Source organism: Hemicordylus capensis, chromosome 4 (assembly GCF_027244095.1).
Source record: "Hemicordylus capensis ecotype Gifberg chromosome 4, rHemCap1.1.pri, whole genome shotgun sequence".
Taxonomy (NCBI): domain Eukaryota; kingdom Metazoa; phylum Chordata; class Lepidosauria; order Squamata; family Cordylidae; genus Hemicordylus; species Hemicordylus capensis.
Window position 1 is genome coordinate 160,161,572 of NC_069660.1, and position 20,856 is coordinate 160,182,427.

Here is a 20,856-nt window from a genome sequence, read left to right on the forward strand (position 1 = left end):
ATCAAATCATTATGCTTGGCTGATTAAAAATGAATTAATTCCTACAGAAAACCATTTCCAAACACTTCCTCTCCTCATAAATCCAACACCAGAGGGAAGGGGGGAAACAGTCTTATAATGCAAAATCTATGCACAGAGGCATAAATCAGACACAAAGTAAAGAGTAAGGGTGGCCCAGGAGCAACCACTCCTATAGCACTGGTGGAACCAGGGAGGTGTGGTGGACCTGATCCATGCCCGGATGGGAGACCGTGAGGAACCTCTTGCAAGCTGCCCTGAGCACCACCCATTCCCAAGGAAGACTGAGATGGAAGCATACATAAATCACATATGGAGAACGCATCTATTGCTGCCTACAGTCAAAGTTCCCATACTTTGGTACAATAGGCACATTTCAGCAAATGTTAGTCATGACTCACGCCTGAGGCCCAAACTAGATGTGATGTAAAAATTAGTTCCCTGACATCCTCTGCTTCATATGACTGCTCTTGCCTTCAGCCACCTAATGGCGCAGCAGGGAAGTAACTTGCCTAGGGAGCAAGATGTTGCTGGTTCGAATACCCGCTGGTATGTTTCCCACACCTATATCAGGCAGCAGCGATATTGGAAGATGCTGAAAGGCATCATCTCATACCGCACAGGAGATGGCAAGGTAAGCCCCTCCTGTATTCTACCAAGGAAAACCACGTGGCTCTGTGGTTGCCAGGTGTCAACGGCACAACTTTACTTTACTCTGGCCTTCAGTTCTGTTGAGATTGGTTACTTGTTTCCTGTTCTATTCCTATACCATTTCCATTGCTTTTTATGAACTCTGACTGATACTGCAGTTTAAACTATACGTCACAGGGAACTCCATGTTTCTTTTGCTCTCATTTTTTTAACAAATCAAAATCAGCCCGGACAGACAAGAAGTCAAGTGGGGAAAGGCTGGTCAGAGGTGAAAAGACAAGACTGGGGAGGGCGATTTTGAGCAGAAAAAACAACCAGATGCTGGTTAAGCAGCATCCCTCTGCCAACCATTCCTCCCCTCGACTTGCTGCCTTTCTGAACAAACTGTGAAGGGAACAAACATAGAACTCCAGGAGCCAAACTACATGTATGTGGAGCCTGTTATTAGGGCCAGCAGGCTTCATTTTTCCTTAGATAAATAGCTGGATTTGAACCAGGTTTGGAGGAAGTCTAAAAGTTGGGGGGGGGGGGCAAGGAAAGTAGCAGGGGCAGACAGCTTGTGGCCTGGAGTAGGGTTGTGAGGTTTTTTTAACTGTTTTGTTTTTGGCCTGAATCCGAAACACCCCCATTTTGTTCTTTGTTCGAAATTGCAAAATCCGAATCTGAAATGTTTTAGATTTTTAAAAAATGGCCCCGGGGGAAAACTAGTGGGTGGGGGTGATAATGTCCAATGGGTGGAAACTACCACCCAAATTTCAGAGGAATTGGGCAAAGGGCTGATTTTTGGTGAATTTTTGAAGTATAGGATTTTTCCCATAGGAAGAATGGAGGTTTCAGCAAAAGTATAGCTTCATGTTGGGAAAGGGGTGGCCCAGAGCAGAGTAGGGTGGGTGGTAGTGCCCAGTGGGGGCAAGGAAACTGCCAGAATTATTTCAAAGGAATTGGGCAGAGGGCTGATTTTTAAAGATGTAATGGAGTTTGCGCGTCTGTAAAGTTCTTCCCCATAGGGAATGATGGACCTCCATAATTCCTGCCCCATAACTGCACTTGGGGGCACCAGGGTGGCCCAGAGTGAGTGGTGGTGTAGAGCACATAGGGAGCCAACCACCCCCATGGGTTGCTAACCCATGGGTACTGGGCTGTTGTTTCTGAGATGTTTTGAGTGTAGATTTAGATTCTCTGGTAGCATATGAGAGTGGATTCATGGTTTGTCATTGAAAATCTCATATGGTACCAGAGAATCTATACTCAGAACATCTCAGAAACAACAGAACCCAGCACCCCATGAGTTAGCAACCCATAGGGGTGGTTGGCACCCTATGTGCACTACACCACCACTCGCTCCCGACCACCCCAGTGCCCCCCAGGTGGAGTTATGGGTCTGCTGAAACCTCCATTATTCCGTGGGGGGGGGGGAACCTTAAAGACACATAAACTTCAACAATTCCTAAGAAATCAGCCCTTTGCCCTATTCCTTTGGAATCTGGGTTGTGGCAGGCACCCCTTGGGGCACTGCCACCCAACCCACTGTTTTGCCCCTCAGGCCCCCTTTCTGCCCCGAATCTGCCCCAAAGACATGTCAACTTCAGAAATTCTTTAAAAATCAGCCCTTTTCCCAATTCCTTGGAATCTGGGTGGCAGCAGGCACCCATTGGGGCACTACCACCTGGACTACTCTTCTGTCCCCAAATCCCCCTTTCTACCCCAAATCCACCCAAATAATATCAACATCACACATTAACAACAGCAGAGCTTTGGGGAAAAAATCAGGCAGATTTCCAAAGGTCATGTACATCCACATCCCCCCCACCACCTGAAATGCAATTGATCTACACACAACAGTGTGAAACAACAACAATGAAATGCACACTGCCCCACTGGCCAATGAGGGTAAAATTTACCCTTAAATTTGCAGCAGATCAACGCATGCTTTCGCTGGCCAATCTGCAGGCTGGAAGGGCTGGAAATTCAAACAGATGTCAAAACTCAAAATGGAGACTGAAGGAGAAAGACTTTTTGCGATTGCAAAATGGAGTTTCAAAACAGCCAAAACAACAAAACATTTTGTAACTGAAACAGGGACATTTTGTTTTGCCTACAAAATTTTCTGTTTTGAGCATTGGGTGTTTTGTTTTGGCTACAAAACAGCCGAAATGGCCTGTTTTGTGCACAAAATGTTTTGTATCCGAAACAAAACGCACATCTCTAGCCTGGAGCACTTATACTTAGTTATAAAAATGGGGGTGGGGAGAGAAAAATTTAGGAGAGGCTGACCCATCATGACCTCCAGCTACAGGTGTGACCATAGGATGGCTGGGGTGGGTGTGGGTTAGAGGCTTTAATCCTCTGCCACTGTCATGGTCTCAGTCTGGACTCCCGTCCCCTATGACTGTTATTTACTCCAGAAGGGAAACTCCCATTGGCATCAATGGGAAATTTTCTCATGGGGTGAGCTGCAGTCACGGGGCTCCAGTACAGATGGGACCATGGTGGGGGCAAACAGTTAAACCCTCTGCCCCTTATGCCATGGTCCCAATCTGGCTACTATTTGCATGGAAAGAATTGAACATGTCAACCCTGAAAACAGGCTTAACATGACATGTAAGCCCTAGGTTAGCATGTAGTTTGAGCTTGAGTCAGCCCATTTGTCCATCTAGCCCAGAATAGCCTGTTCTGACTGGCAGCAACTCTCCAAGGTCTCAGGCAGAGGTCGAATGCCCCATTATTTGGGGCTTTATTTATTTATTTATTTATTTATCTATCTATCTATCAAATTTGTATACTGCCCCAAACTTTCTTCTCTGGGCAGTTATTTAATGTCTGTTCTGTGGTCATAAGAACATAAGAACAGCCCTGCTGGATCAGGCCCAAGGCCTATCTAGTCCAGCATCTTGTTGCATACAGTGGCCCATCAGATGCCTCTGGGAAGCCTACAAGCAGGAGGTGAGGGCATGTCCTCTCTCCTGCTGTTGCTCCCCTGCAACTGGCATTTAGAGGCATCTTGCCTGTGAGGCTGGAGGTGGCCTATAGCCACCAAACTAATAGCAATTGATAGACCTGTCCTCCCTGAATTTGTCCAAACCCCTTTTAAAGCGATCCAAGTTAGTGGCCATCACAACATCCCATGGCAGAGAATTCCATAGATTAATTATGCGCTATGTGGAAAAGTACTTCTGCTTGTCGGTCCTAAATTTCCCGATGTTCAGTTTCATGGGATGGCCCCTGGTTCTAGTGTTGTGAGAGAGGGAGAAAAATTTCTCTCTGTCCACTCTCTCTGCTCCATGCATAATTTTATATACCTCTATCATGTTTCCCCATAGCCGCCTCTTTCCCAAAGATAAGAGCCCCAGATGCTGTAGCCTTGCCTCATAAGGAAGATGTTCCAGGCCCCTGATTGTGTTGGTTGCCTTCTTCTGCACCTTCAGATTCCATTGAACTAAGCCTGCTGCCTGCTTTTTCTTTTGGAACCAGCTGCTGCCTTGGTTGAAGAGTGCTTGTTGAGGATGAGTGCTTCAAGTCCTTTCTGCTCCTAAATCTTGGCGCATGGAAGTAATTCAGCAACATGACAGATGCTGCAGATTCCATTGGAGACATTCACTATTTTCAATCTCAGTTTAATCCTAACTTGGCAAAGAGACACCTTTTAACGTGGTGATTCTCTTTATTGAGCGGGGGGAGAATAACTGGCCCTATTCACCCCCAGCACAGTACCTCCAGTGACTGTTTCTTTTTAGATTGTGAGCCCTTTGGGGACAGGGATCCATCTTATTTATTTATTATTTCTCTGTATAAACTGCCCCGAGCCATTTTTGGAAGGGCAGTATAGAAATCGAAATAATAATAATAATAATAATAATAATAATAATAATAATAATAATAATAATACAGAAGCAATAGAACTGCCCAATGGAAGCAACATCAAGAACCTGGAAAAGAAAGAACATTACAAATACTTGGGCATTCTCCAGGCTGATAACATCGCACACACTGAAGTTAAAAGAAAAATTGGAAGTGAATACATCAGGAGAGTTAGAAAAATCCTCAAGTCCAAACTCAATGGCGGGAACACCATACAAGCCATAAACACCTGGGCTATACCTGTTATCAGATACACTGCAGGAATAATAGACTGGACCCAGGCAGATCGTAAGACCAGGAAAATAATGACCATCAATCATGCTCTGCACCCCCACAGTGATGTAGATAGGCTATACCTCTCTCGCAGCTCAGGTGGAAGAGGAATGCTACAAGTCCATCAAACAGTAGAGGAGGTGAAAAGAGGCCTTGAAGAATATATCAAGGTCAGTGAAGAAGATGCACTTAAGATGGTCAATAATGAGAAATTATTCAACACCAATGAAACAAAGCAGGCCTACAAGAAAGAATAAGTCAAGAACCGAGCAGAAAAATGGAAAAATAAGCCCCTGCATGGTCAATATTTGCACAATATAAGTGGAAAATCAGACATCACCAAGATCTGGCAATGGCTTAAGAATGGCAACTTGAAGAAAGAAACAGAGGGTTTAATACTGAAGGCACAAGAACAGGCACTAAGAACAAATGCAATAAGAACAAAAGTCGAAAAATCAACAAGAGACAGCAAGTGCCGCCTTTGTAAAGAAGCAGATGAAACAGTGGACCACCTAATCAGCTGTTGTAAAAAGATCGCACAGACTGACTACAAACAAAGGCATGACAAGGTAGCAGGGATGATACACTGGAACATCTGCAAAAAATACAAGCTACCTGTATCCAAAAATTGTTGGGATCATAAAATTGAAAAAGTTGAAGAAAATGAAGATGTAAAAATATTATGGGACTTCTGACTACAGACAAACATCTGCCACACAATACACCAGATATACTGTAGTCAAGAAGAAAGAAAAACAAGTCAAAATAATCGACATAGCAATACCAGGGGATAGCAGAATAGAAGAAAAAAATAGAAAAAAATCACCAAATACAAAGATCTGCAAATTGAAATTGAAAGGCTGTGGCAGAAAAATACCAAAATAATCCCAGTGGTCATTGGCGCCCTGGGTGCAGTTCCAAAAGACCTTGAAGAGCACCTCAACACCATTGGGGCCACAGAAATCACCATCAGCCAATTACAAAAGGCAGCTTTACTGGGAACAGCCTATATTCTGCGACGATATCTATAATAACAACAACAACCATATTGATAATAAAATTCTGGCATCCCAGGTCCTTGGGAAGGACTCAATGTCTGGATAAAACAAACCAGTCAATAACACCTGTTTGACTGTGTAAACAAGAAATAATAATAATCCCCTCCCCCACTCCTTAGAGTCAGGTTTCCAGGTTTCAGGGCTTAGATGAAAAGAAGAAAAAAGAAATCCAGTTCCTGCTAGTCTCAGTGGGGCTGACAATGGTCAGGAGTGGGGAATGTCTACTTCATTCTTGAACACCTTCTCCACTCCACTCCCATCGCTCCTCAGCGTGCCAGCACTTACACTCCTGGTTAGCAACTAGTTTTACCAGAGAACTACTTTAACGAGAGACTGGGACGTGGCAGGTCACTGCTGCGTGGCCAGGACCAGGAGGTCCTGTTGCTACAAAGGCCACTCCTCCATGCTCTTTTTTGCTTCTTGGTTGGCAACTAGGAGAGACGCAGGCAGCACCCACTGGAGAACAAATTTGGCCCAGCGATTTCCAATGGCAGAACCCTAACATGCAGAATGATTATGGGCAGAGCTTCATTTGATCCAGGGCTCAGTCCCAGACTTTGTTTTTCAGTGCCAGTAGAAATGGAAAAGCAACCCTATACATGCTCTACATGACTTTCTCTCACCGATGAGAAGCTACAACCAAACAGCCCACACATACATCTAGGATCTGAGAGATGCATTTTCAGGGCAAAGTGCATAACTTCTGGGCAGATTCAAACCCCACTGCTTCTCTTTGTATTAAAATATTACCTTGGGTATGTTATAAGTTTCAGCCATCTTATTTCTCCATTATCCATCCCACCTCCCTATCTATACTCTGCAAAATGAAATCATTTTTTTCAAGAAGTGGAGCCATTTACAGCCTTGATGTTCTTTATATTAATGACTAAAATTTGTTTCAATGACTAACCAGATTTTCCAGGGCCTTTCAAAGGGCAAAATTCAAGAGGTTTTGTGCAGAAGTCCATAGTCCTGGAAATGGATCTAGATGGAGTAGCCAATGTAGTTAATAAAATTTGTCACCAGTCATGTTCTGCACCAGACTGAGACAGCGGAAATTCCTGCTCAGTCATGAAGCTTACTAGGTGACACTGGGCAAGGCACTGAGGTCATTCACACAATCAAAAACTGTGTTCTACCTAGGTTTGGGAGCTGTGTGTGCGCCCAGTTTTTGGCTGTGTGGAAGCAAGGTAAGAGGAAAACCTGGGTAGAAGTGATTGTGTGGTAATCACTTCTACCCAGGTTTTCCTCTTACCTTGCTTCCACACAGCCAAAAACTGGGAGCACACACAGCTCCCAAACCTAGGTAGAACACAGTTTTTGATTGTGTGAATGACCTCACTATCTCCTAGCCCAGGGCTGCACCGCTTTGGCCCTCCAGCTGTTTTTGGACTATAGTTCCCATCATCCCCAGCCACAGTGGCCAATAGTCAAAGATTGTGCAGTTCATAGTCCAACCTCTGGAGGAGGGCCAAAATTGTGCAGCCCTGTCTAGCCTAACCTGCCTCACAGGGCTGTTCTGAGGACAAAAGGGAATAATCTCATGTGTATTGTCCTGATGACCACCTTAGAGAAAGGGCAGGATACAAATGTGATCAATGAGTGACGGAAGGCTTTCAAAATCTGTATCTTTCATTTTGACTTTCACATTTGGAGTACAATATGAAGATGTAGGCAAATCATGTCCTAGGGAAAGATCAGCATTGGCAAAGCTTGTGTTTAGTTTAGTGTTTTTGAGCAAAGCGTATGACTCCGGATGGTAAATTGCCCCCCTGACTAGTGTAGAATGAATGTAATTAAACTGCATTTAAGTGCTCTCTGAGGTCTTCCCTTTTTCAATGTGGCATTTCGCATTTTGCAATCTTGTAACCACTTTACGCCAGAGGCCTTTTAATGCAAGAGAACCAGCGCTCATAAACCTGTTTTCTGAACCATGCAGCAGCCTCAAGCTTGAGACAGTTGTGTAGCAGAATGTTTGCCAAAGAGTGGTCCTCTCTGGGGACCTGAGGGCGAGGGGCAAAAATGGGCAGGGACAGGAATTAGATTTAAATTCATCTCCAAGTCGCAATTGGGGCTGCAGACAGAATACACCCAGCACCCCTACAGGTTTGCAGAGGGAGATAATGGGAGTCATTCTGCTGAGTTTGTGAAGCCCATTTACACTCCTCACCAGAAGGCAATGAATTATTCCTAATTTGTAGACATCTGTGTATAATGGAGGTTGCCTGTTGGGAGAGGATGCTAAACATTCTATTCAGTATCTGCCAGGTTGGCAGAGCTGATGTCATTGGGAGTGACTTATAAATGTCCATTTTTTAAAAACACAGACAAATTAGAGGGAAATAGTGGGAAACAGGGGTCTAGTAGGAAATTCTCCTGCTGTTCAAGCCCCACTGAAATGAACGGAAGTTACGCAGAAAGATTCTTAAAATTGTTCCCATTAATTAATGGGGCTTGCTCCTGAGAATTAATTTCCTGATACATTGTTGTGATCTAGGCCACAGTTTACAACGAATTTGTATTTTACTGTGCCAAAATCTAGGATACAATTTTTAAAACTGCAGGGAATTTTTGTGTAGGGTATATCAGGGACACATTTCCTGAAAAGTACATGACTGAGGCATGTTGCACCTCGGGGTATATTTGCATTATTGCTCACATACACCCATCAACATGCAATTAGCATTTCACAGCAGCAGAGCGGGGACACAGAGGATGAGACTGGGAGCTGAAGAGCAGTGCCAGCTGGCAAATCAGGGGGTGGACCTAAAGTGGTGCTGTGAAGGAGAGGATAAGCAGCAGGCCAGTAAAGGGTAGAATCTTGCTGTGCCTGGTGCTTCAGAGTGGAGTTTGATGGATAAGACGGAACAGAGTGAATCTCAAGCAAAGCAGAAAAGATTTTGCTCCCTTGATTTGACCCCTTACCCTGCAATTTTACTTTTCCCCCAGGGAGACTCTGAGAAGGAGGCTAAGGCTCTAAACTTCAGGTCAGACCCTGATTCCTGGCAGCTCCAATGCCTTCAGAATATTCAAATAAACCCACTTTGGGGCTGGATCATACTCCATACTTGCAGATGTTCTCTCCTTTTATTTTGCCCACACAAATTTCACTTTCCGTTCACAAAATATTTGTGCATGAAGCGATCTATATTAAAAATCAAAATGCTAAAGAAATTAATTCAGGGTGAAAAGATAGAATAAGCACCTGGATAAAAATTTATGATCTAAGCAACCAAATGCTGAAGTCCCAAGGAGTCTTGGTTATGCTGCAGAATCCATTTACTGTATAAAGCGGACGAATATCAATCACCTAAGAATGCATCAAAGCATATACCAAAGATTCAAGATAGATATATTGCAAATGAATCAGATCTTGTGATAGCTCAGGGTATTGAATTAATCATTTAATAAAATCTAAAAATAGTATATAGCAACTAAAGAGATGCTATAGACACCACATCAGATTAGAAAATAAGCATCAGAAAACAATTGTACAATGTTACTCTTGACATCAGACATTTTATTCTGTCCCCTTCTGAGTAATCTCTGCTTCCGAAAAATGCTTGTGCTTAGGCTATAGTGAGTCTCCAAAGGAAGGACCTAGGTTAGCCCATCGATAAAAAGGCAGTGGAGGGGTCATACATCTCCTTAACCTCCTTGTAGTACTCTACGCTTAGATGCTGAGGGTGTGTTTACACGACGAACTTGAACTGGCTTAGCAGTCATTCCTTCCCCCACTGGGAACTGCCCAGCACCCTCATCAAAGGTGGGGAACCATGATGGTAACACTGGTATAAAATTTATACAAGTGTGTAGCATAGTATGAGAGATTAATTGAAGTGCCTGGGTTTTCTAACTCTCTGGGGCAAGTTCCACTTTCCCATGCAGGTTTTGAATAGCATTCGATATCTGCTTGGTAAATGCTGAGTCCCTGGTTGCAACTGCCTAATTCACATCAATGGTCAGGGCGCTTTCCAGATACCACAGTGTCACTACAGATCTGCAAAGTATGATTCCATACTTCCTGTGTTGTGACACTGCAGTCCCGGCGCTGACAACAAGATGCCGTTGACATTTCTGATGCCTTCTTTTGGATTTTATTGCTACGTTACAATCTTATAATGCTGCATTGTGTGGCGCAAATAAATAGCTGTATATCCCTGTTGTGGAGTTTTGGCAAGACTACTCCCCCTGCTGGTGGCTTTGGCTTCAATGCGCTCTGCCCAACGCCTATGCATTTTTACCACCGTTGAGCAGGTAATTTGGAAAGCACCCAATAGGGTTGTGCACCAAGCAAATTATCAGTAGTGGAATCAGTTCCAATTGTTGCATTGCACTAATGGTGCAGTTGGGGGAATGCATTGAATTAAGCCGATATATTGAATTGGTTCAATGCATTGGTGGGAGGGGGTTTATCCGAAACCAAGAAGCAGGCTCCCTTCTACATGAAAACCCACTACCTTCCTGGAAGTCACTGTGGAGGCACTTTAAAATTTCACCTGTTTTCTGTAGAATTGTCCCAGAGTGTTCTGGGGTAAGGAAGCAACATGACATGTCCTTTCCCGGATTCAAAAATGTGGGGTGGGGAGGGGAATGGTTGTTCCCTGTAGTTACAGAATGTGGCCATTTCCTCCCCCGGAAATGCACTGGGGAAAGGACATGATATCATGACATTACTTCTTTACTCAGGGCATTGTGGGTCAATTTTATAGGGAAAAGGATGGTACTATAAAGTACTGACGCTGCTGCAGATGCCTGAGAGGCAGCAGATTTCCATGAAGAAGAAAAGGGGAGTCTTCTTCTTGGTTTTAGGTAAGCCGCCCACCCAGATCCAGTTAGATATAACGTAATACAATATTGTAGAGTATCTTTTCATCTGATAAAATTTTGCTCCAATCATATCTGATGAAAAATTGTGCCATAAGGCTTGCATCGCAGCAGTTCTGATTATTGACCCAATGCAATGTACACAGCCCTATCGGTCAGTTAATGAAATTACGCAGGATTTAGTTTCCCTGCTATGTGTGGCATTGGATTGTGACTGGCAGTTATTTCCTCTCTGTGTACTGAGTCTGTCTGTGGGGAGGGGGGCGGTTTCCTGGTGTTGCTGGCCTTCACAACACCTTTCCACATGATGTGTGAAAAATGCCACTTGCAATTCTGTAATGTCCTGTATCTCACTGATGAAGAGTAGCTGAAGCCCTCACAAATCTAGCATGATTAAAAGTCACAACCATTAGCACAGCTGCTATCCTATAGCTGCAGTCTTTCTTTCCCCACCCCCAGTTACTACCAAGCACATGCTAAGCTTTGGTTAAGATCTGCAGTGGCCTTGAAAAGTCCCTGAGGTTACTCAGCTAGGACTGAGTTTGTAATGCATATAGTGATGCTCCAGTGGTTCCTATTTGCCAGGGTCAAATTAGGGTACCAGCGCAGTGACAGGTACCGGAAAATAGATGGCTCTGGTGAAGAGGGACAGTTGGGACTGTCAGCAGCAGCAGCACCACTAGTGCCGCTAAACTCCTCAACTACAGCTTTACAAGTGGTGAATTGGGCTATTTTCTTCTCTTGGATCAGAACCATTTCCCTTTCTTTATACTTTTGAATTATCATGGTTTAGAATGCAGTGAATGACATTTGCCTCCCTTGAAGAGTATTGTATGTTGTCACCCTTTTATGGTGATTCAAGTGTGAAGCAATTATCTTATTAGAAGTGTAACAGGTTCCTTTCTGTTTCTGGGCTTGTACAAGAACATGACATCACATACTATTTGCTTCTACCCAAGCAGTGTGCTTCAGTTGTCAGTGTATTTGGGAATTGGGAGGAGGTTTTTCACATGGGGCTTTTGAAACCATTTAACTCCAATAGGGTTAGGAAACATAGGAACATAGGAAACTGCCATATACTGAGTCAGACCATTGGTCTATCTAGCTCAGTATTGTCTTCACAGACTGGCAGCGGCTTCTCCAAGGTTGCAGGCAGGAATCTCTCTCAGCCCTATCTTGGAGAAGCCAGGGAGGGAACTTGAAACCTTCTGCTCTTCCCAGAGCGGCTTCATCCCCTGAGGGGAATATCTTGCAGTGCTCACACATCAAGTCTCCCATTCATATGCAACCAGGGCAGACCCTGCTTAGCTATGGTGACAAGTCATGCTTGCTACCACAAGACCAGCTCTCCTCTCCAAGAAGCCTTGGAGGGATTTAGTGTTGGCTCTGCTGGTGATCCTGTTGATGCCCTGGTGGAGAACTGGAACAGCAAGCTCACCAGGGCAGTAGACATGATTGTACCTAAGCGTCCTCTCCGACCCACTTCAAAATTGGCCCCTTGGTATACGGAAGAACTACAGGGGCTGAAGAGGCGAGGTAGACGACTGGAGCGCAAGTGGAGGAAGACCCGACTAGAATCTGACAGATTACAACATAGAGCACATTTGAAGATCTATGCTCTGGCTATACGGGCTGCAAAGAAGCGATTCTTTTCGCCCCGTTTTGCATCCACGAGTTCACATCCGGCAGAGTTGTCCAGGGTTGTGAGAGGGCTAGTGAGTGCCCCTCCTCCCTTGAATCAGAATTTGGAACCATCTATTACCCGCTGTGATGTGTTTAATGATTTCTTTGTGGATAAAATCTCTCGTATTCGGGCTGACTTGGATTTAGACCCCACAATTACTCTAGTGTCTGAATTGGAGGTGTCCAGCGATTCCTCTTATGTGGTTAGGCTGGATCAGTTTCAGTTTCTGACTCGTGAGGATGTGGACAAGCTGCTTGGAGCGATGCGGCCTACCACCTGTTCTCTTGACCCTTGCCTGACATGGCTAATACTATCTGGCAGGGAGGTTGTTGTATAAGGCCTGGTAGAGATAATAAATGCTTCTCTTAAGGAGGGCAGGATGCCTCATTGTCTTGAGGAGGCTATTATTAGACCACTTCTGAAGAAGCCTGCCCCGGATTCCTCAGAGTTGAGTAACTATAGGCCTGTTTCCAACTTTCTGTGGCTGGGCAAGGTAATTGAGAGGGTGGTGGCCTCCCAACTCCAGGCAGTCTTGGATGAAACTGATTATCTAGACCCATTTCAGACTGGCTTTCAGGTGGGCTATGGGGTGGAGACTGCCTTGGTTGGCCTGATGGATGATCTCCAATTGGGAACTGACAGAGGAAATGTGACTCTGTTGGTCCTTTTGGACCTCTCGGCGGCTTTTGATACTATCGTCCATAGTATCCTTCTAGAGCGTCTTAGGGGGTTGGTGGTGGGAGGCACTGCTTTGTGGTGGTTCCACTCTTACCTTTTGGGCAGATTCCAGATGGTGTCTCTCGGGGACTGTTGTTCTTCAAAAACTGAACTTCGGTATGGTGTCCCTCAGGACTCCATATTGTCTCTGATGTTGTTTAACATCTACATGAAACCGCTGGGAGAGATCATCAGGAGATTTGGTGCAGTGTGTTATCAGTATGCTGATGACACCCAAATCTATTTCTCCATGTCAATGTCATCAGGAGAAGGCATAACCTTCCTAAATTCCTGCCTGGAGGCAGTGATGGGCTGGATGAGAGGTAACAAGCTGAGGCTGAATCCAGATAAGACGGAGGTACAGTACTTATTGTGCGGGGTCGGAACTCGGGAGATGATTTTGATCTGCCTGTTCTGGATGGGGTCACACTTCCCCAGAAGGAACAAGTACGCCGTCTGGGGGTGCTTCTGGACACAAAACTCTCCCTGGTGTCCCAGGTTGAGGCAGTGGCCAGACGTGCCTTTTATCAGCTTCAGCTGATATACCAGCTGCGTCCATTTCTTGAGATAAATGACCTCAGAACAGTAGTACATCTGCTGGTCACCTCCAGACTTGACTACTGCAATGCGCTCTATGTGGGGCTGCCTTCGTATGTAGTCCAGAAACTGCAGTTAGTCCAGAATGCAGCGGCCAAATTGGTCTCTGGGTCATCTCAGAGAGACCATATCACTCCTATCTTAAAACATCTACACTGGCTGCTGGTAAGTTTCCGGGCAGAGTACAAGGTTTTGGTTATAACCTATAAAGGTCTAAACAGCTTTGGCCCTGTGTATTTAAGAGAATGTCTTCTTTACTATGAACCACACTGCCCATTGAGATCATCTGGAGAGGTTTGTCTGCAGTTGCCACCGGCTCATCTGGTGGCTACTCGGGGACGGGCCTTCTCCATTGCTGCCCCAAGGCTTTGGAACACACTTCCTACTGAAATAAGAGCCTCCCCATCTCTTACAACTTTTAAAAGGGCAATCAAGACACATTTGTTCACCCAGGCTTTTAATTAGATACTGTTTTAATTGTGTTTTAATAGTTTTAACTTTTTAATTTTAATTGTTGAAATGTTTTAATCTTTTATTGGCTGTTTTTATTGTTTTGTAAACTGCCCAGAGAACTTGCATTTTGGGCGGTATAGAAATGTATTAAATAATAATAAAAATTAAAAATAACTCACATCTTCTCCTGAATGGAGGGGGTGCGTTCATATATTGACCAGATTTAGCCCAAAGTCCATGTGAGTTATCAGAGAGCAGTTCACACACAATTCAGGTTTTTCACTGCATGTTAGAGTGTAGCCCAATTTATATACAGGGCAAAAAATCCACTATTTGCATCAGTTTTGAGGACAACTTAGAGTTCGCAGTAAAGCCTCCCAGTAAACTCGCTGTGAAGTCTGCTGTGTGTAAAAGTCCCAGGTGAATATACAAACTGCAACAGAAAATGGTTCTGTTTATGTCAGGAGGTAGGTAGGGAGTATCTTTTTTCACTCTTCTTATGTATGCCGCTTATGGCATACATACTGTGAAATAAGGATGAGGTAGGTTAATAGGTGTGGGGTTAATGCACAAAAGCCCTGACTTTTTTAGGGTGAAGAAGAAAGAGCACACAGGGATGGGCCTGGTGGTCCCATAATAATAATACTGGTCTTGTGGTAGAAAGCATGACTTGTCCCCTTAGCTAAGCAGGGTCCGCCCTGGTTGCATATGACTGAGAGACTAGAAGTGTGAGTACTGTGAGATATTCCCCCTAAGGGATGGAGCCACTCCGGGAAGAGCATCTAGGTTCCAAGTTCCCTCCCTGGCTTCTCCAAGATAGGGCTGAGAGAGATTCCTGCCTGCAACCTTGCAGAAGCCACTGCCAGTCTGTGAAGACAATACTGAGCTAGATAGACCAATGGTCTGACTCAATATATGGTAGCTTCCTATGTTCCTATGTACTACTACTACTACTACTACTACTACTACTACAAATATGTATAAACTGCTTTTCAGCAAATGTTCCCAAAGCAGTTCACACACAAACAAACGGGTTCCATGTCCCCTAAGTGCTCACACTTTAAAATGCCTTTGGCCATTGTGGTTAGAGATGATGGGAGTTGTGGTCCAACAACATCTGGATACTCAATGTTGGGAACAATGTGCTAAGGGATCTTCAAATTGCAAGTGCTATTTGTGTGTGGATAACTGGAGGTTCTAGTAGATAGAGTAGTAGGCCTCAAATATAGTCAGGGCATGGGCTGCTCATGACGTCAGGATAATGGTTAGCAGCATAATGGTTTATCCTGGCCTGAGAGGAAGTAAGAGGTAAGGATAAAAAAGGCTGCTGTCTCAGAACCTGAGCTGGTATTTCAGGACTTCAGCCTCCCTCTTGGGTTTCTGAGCAAAGCAGTAATATCTCAGTGTGAGGACCCAGAAACAAGGGAGCAAGCTAGTCTGCACAGGACCCATCCAAATACTTCTGAGTAATGAAACATTCCATAGAACGCACTGTGCACCAAAATAATTATGAATTCATGTACAAGTGTGTGGCGTTTTTGGTTAATCCATTCCGTGATCCAGGCCAGCTTTTGAATGGGGCTTTAGTTACTTTTAGCCAAGTCCTGGAGTGGAGACGGGGCTAACAAACAGCCAGCAGTAAGGGCAGTGGAGGCCAACTGCACTTGCCTCTCTGTAAATAATGAAGCTCTTCTCATGATCGGTGAGAAGAGCTTCTTCTTGGTCTGTGGGGAGAGCGGGCTTAGCCTGCTCTCCCCGCAGACAATCAAAAGGCAGCCCTGGGTGGCTGGATCAGCTGCCCATATGAATGCTGGATCCATCACAGAGCTGGTGAGGGCTGCAGGGATCAGGGGAGAGACCCCTGATCCTGGAGAGACCCCCGGGTCCGGAAGGCTGCTTGCAGCCTCCCAGCTGGGGGTCTCCTCATAAGTCGCTGCATGCCATGGCAACACACAATTAAAAAATGCAAGGTTGACAGAGCGATCGCTCCTTTAACTGCATTTAAGGGGAGGGGGATTGAACGAGGTTAGCTGCTGGAAGCTGTGCAGCTCCCATTGCAGCACACAATCGCCCAAATGTGGGCTGGGCTCCCTTAGCCTGCTTTTGGGCCACCGTGGGAATAGCCTCAATATGTATTTCGATAAACTATTAATATTCCTGATTCTACTCCACTGCCTTGTCCTTGCATGCCACAACTCTTTCCTCTGGATTTTACCAAGTGCTTTTGGTACTGCTCAGCTTAAGCTTTTGTGATTGGTTCCTCCTTTCACCCATCAGACTCTGCCTCTTGCCTGCTAGATTTTGCAGCCTAGGAGCTACTGGTTGCTCCTTCCAGACACCAGAAGGCCCAGCCTCCTGTTTTATCAAGCCCTCAGGCACCACCTCAGTGTCCCCAGTCTCTTCCCCCTGACCCAGGATCTGAAGACCTCAGGAAACCTGGAAGCCCTAGTGGGCGGGATGTAGGAGATGGTCCAGTTCTTGTCAAAAAGGCAAAATAAAGACAGTCTATCACAGAGAACAGCAGCATCTCCCTTGTTGCTCAGACCAGTGAACACGCCTGCCCTGTAAGCTTTTATAAGGTCAGGCCGTACCACATGGCCTGCTCTGGCCTATTACTCTTTTAAGAGGCTCCCCTGCCAGTCTGGCTGATTTTTCTGTGATTCCCTCCTCGGTAGTGGAGCATGATGAGTGCTCTGTAGAAGTTATTTATGCCCCTGTATGCACTCCATGGCCTTGTGCATGGCTGACTGTGGAGGGAAGGTGGCAAGTTCTACCTCCCGGCCGTACACATGGTCCTTCACATGTCTCAGAGACAGGGCTCCCAGTCATATGGCAAGGTGGCTGTGTATATGAACAGGCATAGGCACACGGCAGGCTTGCAGAGGAACATAGATATTGTAGTGTGGAGCCTGCTGCCACAGTGCTGCCTCACACCAAGGAGGAGTCCCAAATGTCTGAAGAGAGATATGGACTGAATCTCCACCTCACATATCTCAGCCTCAGAGACTGCTATGAACCAAAGTGTGACTTAAGGCCAGGGAGGTCAATTTGGAAAGCGACAGCTCACCAACCCCATTTCAGAGGAGTGTGTGTGTGCGCGTGTGTGTGCGTGTGCACGCATGCATCAACCTCATTTTTGTTGAATCCAGTAGCATTTTGGTTTGGTAGCCCGTAACATGTTTCTTGGAATCTGGTAGCTCTATTCCCAACTAGAAACTTCCTAATTTGACAGTGGAATGTCACGAATTCATTTCTTACCACCAAAACCACTCCATTACAGTCTCTCATTCTGGACAAGTGTCAGGGGAGTTAATTCAGAAAGTGAAACGTGCCATTTGCACTTTTGCTGCAAGTTGTGATTGGAGTGGGGAGGGGAGCTGGCAGTCTCGAACGTTCTTCCAGCCTTTACAGATAACTTGCGGGGGGGGGGATGTGGACAAAAATCCACTCCCAAAATACAAAGTTTATTCCCTTTGAATGAAAAGATGTAATCTGTTCTTTGTCTCTTTGGTCTCTCTAGGTGGCTTGGGTGTGTTGACTTGAAATCGGCTGCTTGCTTTAGGAAACTGAATCAAGAAGTGTGTCACAGAGGTGAACATCAAACTGCCAACTTCAGCAGGTACTGGATCTTCCTGATATTTTCTCTCCCTTATCCTTCTATGCTCTTTTGGGGCAGGGAGAAGTTCTCCACACAACTACCCCCCCCCCTATGAAATCTGCCATAGGAATAGGTTCTTGTCCCTTTCATGTTCTTATAGTTTGATGTGTTTTGGAGTCCAATGAAAACAGTGCCAAGCATGTCCCTCACTTCAATACAGCTCACTGCACTGAGTCTTTGCCACTTCTGACCCACCAGCCTCAGCTTACCAAACATGTATGGTGGTTCCTAAGTGGCCCTGGGACTGCAACAATGCTTTGTGTACCTTGGAAGGCTACAATACATACGGGGTGTGCTGCATTCAGTTTGGTAGGTCACAAGTTGTACAGGCCTAGTTTCAGTCCCTGTATGCAGTGTGCTTCTCCTCCTCCACCCAGCCAGTACAGAGGTGATCCAGTTATACCAGTTCTATTACTGGAAGAGTCCAAAGATAAATTGAAGTATGCGTTGGGTCTCAATGCATCAAATTCAGCCGGAACCGGAGATGTTTCAAATCCTAGCATTTCCAGCAGAATGTTTCAAGATAGTAGTCGCAGGCGGGGCGGGGGGGGATTCTGCTTGATAGGTTGCCACCTTACAACTCAAACACCAGATGCACCAGAGGAAGGAGCTACCACAGTTCTGCCATCCACATGTGGCATCAGCCAGGGCTGACTCTGTGTTTGGGGAGGAGTTGGCAAGCAGGGGCGTAACTATAATAGGGCAAGGGAAGACAGTTGTCTGGGGGCCCACTGACTTGGCCCCCCCCAGAGGCAAGTCACATGACTGACTCCCCCAGCCGCACACCCACCCAGGCTTCCTTCAGTTGTATTCATCCTCTGAAACTGATGTGAGTGTTAAGACCTGGAGTTACCAGAACAGCATGTCTTTCTCTAGAACCATTAAATGACTTGCATCGTCCACAATTTACAAAACCTTTAAAAAAATAATTTAGAATGATGTTCTGGTGTGTGTGTGTGTGTGTGTGTGTGTGTGTGTGTGTGTGTTGGCCCTGTTGGCAAGATACCTTCTGTGGGACATCACCCCCTCTCCTGGGCCCCTTCCACAGCATTGGCTCGTGCTCCTTACCAATGCCCACTTTCTTGTCCAGAAAACTGGTAGGTAAGCAGGCAGTAGCTTCTTCTCCCTGCCGCCGCCATTGCTACTACTCAGTACTTCCACCAGAGAACTGGCAGGTGAGTAACCAAGCGATTGGTGGTGGTGCCAAGGAGCAGCAGCAGTTCTTGCCTGCTAGACATTGTGGGCTCATTCCTCACCACAGCCTAGAGGGATATGGCAGGCAAATGAGCCACAGGGTCTGCTGCTCTTTGCCACCGTTGCTGCTCATCTGCATAGGTGGGCTCATCAGCAGTGGTGCTCATCAACAGTGGTGGGCCAGGGGTTGGTGGTGAGCCCTCCTAAGGTATTGAGGCCTTGCCAACTTCCTAGAAGCCCCCCATTGCCAGCCGTTGTGTTGGACGTCTTTGGGCATTGCTTGGGGATGGGAGGCTTCACTCCGTTGACATGAGGAAGCAATAGTGTTAAGCATGTTGTTTTTAATAAGGTTCCTTGGAACAATGGCTATTACGTGACTGGCAATAAAAGCATATTACTGTGCTCACTCATGCCAGGGGTGTGTGCTTTATTCCAGCATTACCTGATCTCTGATGGGCTGGCACAAATCATTTTCTGAATTATTTACTAACCTAACTGAACATTTCCAGGGCTTCAAAAGCCCATCATAAAACAACCATGTCCCTGCAGCTCTTGCCATAACTCTTTGTGTGGTAGAAGGAGAAACAAACTTGAGCTTCCTTTTAATTTCAGAGGTTTCCAGATGTTCTATATTTCTTTCCTCCTTTGTGAGTTGCCTGCTGTGGATATGATAAATGGCTGAGACAGTGCAGAACTCCTCTAAGAATGAGTTATTTTGCGGGTATGTTTTGCTCTTTTAGGAATCTCTCCCCACTCCCCACTTCTTGCTTTCCAGACAAAATTTGGTTTAATTTATCACACAAAGAGGTTTCCATGATGGAACCCAAGGAGGTATAACATTTGCACAGTTGTCTTAAAGTCAATGCTCAGAGCTGACGCCTCTCATAGGGCAAAAGGAGTAACTGCCCCATGCACCAACTCTGCATGTAGCAGAAACATGCTTACACTTGGCATCTGTCATTTAGTCCTGGCTGACACTTTTGCTAGGCCAAAGAGAGATCTGAAGTTGTAGCATCAGCAATAAGCAGAGGAGGGGGTGTGAGGTACTGGAGATCTGAGTGGGTGAGGATCCCCACTTAAAGAGCCAGTGCTCCAGATTTCAGATATCAACCTGAAGTAAATCTGAACACCTCTCTCTACAGTTAATGGTTGGACTGGTGCAGCATAGTGATGAAGAGTAAGATCTGGGTTTCCAGTTCAAATCTTACCTCAGCCGCAAACTTAGTAGGTAGCCTTAGACAAGCCATATTCTCAGGGGTCAGACTTTTCAGGTGGGGGAAGTTCTCATTTTCACCTCCCTCATTTGAAGTCTCACACCCATCCTTCTACATGCAGTCATGTATCAGGTCCACCACTAGTTGCACTAAGGAGCCAATAACGATTGCTTTATTGATTTATTCAAAGTGTTTTTAACTTTAGCACATAGAGAGGGTATACTCACAATCAGTGGAAAGTGGGCTAAGGGAGCTTAGCCCGCTTTCCACAGATCGTGGGAACCACTGGGCTTACAGGTGAGCCCGGTTTCCCCAAAAGGGGTAACCCGCTTAAATACCCCTCCCTTTAAATGGGATTAGCGGTGTGAGTGCTCCGCGAACCTCATTTTTTAATCATGTATTGTTGCGGCATAGCTCCGCACCATGGCAACACACAAGGAGACTCCTGGCTGGGTCTTACGATCTAGCGTCTCTAGTCTGCCTGGGTCCAGTCTATTATTCCTGCAGTGTGACTGATAACAGGTATAGCCCAGGTGTTTATGGCTTGTATGGTGTTCCCGCCATTGAGTTTGGACTTGAAGATTTTTCTAACTCTCCTGATGTATTCACTTCCAATTTTTCTTTTAACTTCAGTGTGTGCGATGTTATCAGCCT

The 20,856-nt window shown here is 45.5% G+C and overlaps 1 protein-coding gene across 3 annotated transcripts in view; it reads left to right on the forward strand.

The window, feature by feature from the left end:
- The window catches only part of TNR (tenascin R), a 540,529-nt gene that overhangs the window by 277,036 nt on the left and 242,637 nt on the right, over nucleotides 1-20,856 (forward strand). For all 3 annotated transcript variants that reach the window (XM_053247413.1, XM_053247414.1, XM_053247416.1), the window contains one exon: nucleotides 17,657-17,755. The gene's annotated coding sequence lies outside the window, so the exon portion shown is untranslated. The remainder of the gene's footprint in view (nucleotides 1-17,656; nucleotides 17,756-20,856) is intronic.